This window comes from Penaeus chinensis, chromosome 16, assembly GCF_019202785.1.
Source record: "Penaeus chinensis breed Huanghai No. 1 chromosome 16, ASM1920278v2, whole genome shotgun sequence".
Taxonomy (NCBI): domain Eukaryota; kingdom Metazoa; phylum Arthropoda; class Malacostraca; order Decapoda; family Penaeidae; genus Penaeus; species Penaeus chinensis.
Window position 1 is genome coordinate 33,736,872 of NC_061834.1, and position 2,500 is coordinate 33,739,371.

Genomic DNA, 2,500 nt, shown 5'->3' on the forward strand with positions numbered 1-2,500 from the left:
ATTCCCTTTTATTGGTACCATAACGTCACACTTTATTGTGGTTGTCACTTTGTTTTGTTATTGTTGTTCTTTCGTTGTTTTGTTATTGTTATTGTTTTCGGGCAATGTTCAACCCAATCCAAGCCCCAAGGATAAATATTGCCGAATTGTGTATGCAAATATTAGAGGCTTAAGAATCTAAAAGACTTATCTATGTCTGCATTTCCACATGATATATGGTGTTGCTCGGAAACACTTGTCTCTGAATATCGGCACTTATCGGGGTTACTAATTCCTGGGTTTAACAAGACTTTCTTATCAAGACGGAATATTATCCCTAGTGTACAAGACGTGTGTATCTACCTTCGCTCTAAGTTTAGTGGCTCTCGAGATCTGAATGATGAATGCAAGTGTCATGAAGTCATGTCACTGAAAATTTGCTAGATTTATTTAAATTAATATATATTCGCTCTTTATAGAAATCCTGATTTCGTTGACTCTATGTATGATTGTCTATTGCTTTCTTTGGCAAAGATTCAAGAGTCAGATAGGAAAGCATCATTTATGTTTATTGGCGAGCTCCACCATTCACATTAGCTAAATTCCAAATCGCCAACAGACTGCCATGGACATGCTGCCTACGACTTCTCTTTTCTCTAAGGTGTCGTCTCATATCCATGTCTATAGGGAATCGTCCTGATTTCTTCACTGATATTCCAAGTCTTCTTTCAACGTTAGTATAGGTGCCCCAATTGGTTCCCCTGGTCACAGTTCTATAAGGGCAGCGGTTCAACTCAATGTTTCTGTGCATGCTTTTACGCTCTCGGATAAGGTCTATTTAAAATCAATATAATTTTGGGACCGTGTTCAAAATTATATATCTACCATTAATTTGAGGGATGTTTACAGGGCTGAATGCCCTGTGTCGTCTCTTACCTACAAACTCTCTGGGATTATTATCAAGTCACGCTCCAGAGACAAATCATGGTTTACTGCAGAATGAGAGGGGGTCTGCGGAATTAACAAACCGCTTATAAATTGTGGTCCTTCACTCGTTCTCATATTTTTTGGGGTAGGTTCTCACAGGTACATCCCAAGCTCATAATTGGTGGGCTTCATATATAAATATATATATATATATATATATATATATATATATATATATATATATATATAAATGTGTGTATAAATATATATATATATATATATAAATGTGTGTATGAATATATATATATACATATATGCATATATATATTATATATTATATATATGTATATATATGCATATATACACACATACACATATTCATATAAAAATATAAACCCAATTATACCACAAACCTCAACTACAGATATACAATGTCAAGCCATATCCTTCTGAATGTTCATTTCTGTTTCTTCCTTCCAGAATCTCCAGTTCCCGCCCGCAACGCCGCCCGCAGCTCCATCCACAACCCCGTCCGCAGCAGCATCCACAACCCCGCCCGCAGCCAACACCCGCCCACCCGCCCGCCCACACGCCCGCCGCCATGAGTTCGAGCCTCGTCGAGTACATTCGGCTGAAGCGCCTGGGTCTGTTGCCTGACCAAGGAGACCAGGCCCAGGGCGCAGCGAAGCCCAAGGCGCGAGGCGGCACGGGCACCTCCAGCCGCCGCCCGCCCGTCGACGAGAGGGAGAAGCAGGAGAGGGAGGCGAGGGAGAGGAGGGACAGGGAGGAGAGGGAGAGGAGGGAGAAGTACGAACAGGAAAGAAGGGAGAAAGAGGACAAGGAGGAGAGGGAGAGAAGGGAGAGAGACGAACGGGAAGAGAAGGAGAGAAGAGAGAGGAGGGAAAAGGAGGAGAGGGAGCGGAGAGAGAAGGAAGAGAGGGAAAGGAAAGAGACGGAGGAGGAAGAGCGGGAGAAAGAGAAAGAAAAGCGAAGAAAGAGGAAGAGGAAAAGAAAAGGAAGAAGAGAAGAAAAAGAAAGAAGAAGAGAAAAAGAAAGAAGAAGAGAAAAAGAAAGAAGAAGAGAAAAAGAAAGAAGAAGAGAAAGAGAAAGAAGAAGAGAAAAAGAAAGAAGAAGAGAAAAAGAAAGAAGAAGAGAAAAAGAAAGAAGAAGAGAAAAGGAAAGAAAAGAGAAAAGAAGAAGAAGGAAAAAAAGACGAAGGAGGAAGAAGAAGAAGAAAAAGAGAAGAAACGAGAAGAAGAGAGAAAAGAGGAAGAAAAGGAGAAAGACAGAGAAAAAGAAGACGACACAAAAGACGAAGAGAGAGAAAACAAAGACGGAGACGAAGATGGAAATAAAGACGAAAACGACGACAAAGACAATAAAAACAAACCAAAAAAGAAAGGCAAAGAACGGAAATTCGAAGACTTTATGTCCTGGCTGACGAGCGGGAAGAAGGAGGACATGGGGCGAGCGGGCGAGCTGCTCATGAGTGATGACGACGACGACTGAGGAAGAAGAGGGGGGAGGGAATGAGGAGGAAGGAGGAGGAGGGGGAGGGAAGAAAGAAGGAGTAAAGGACACGTTGGTGATAGAT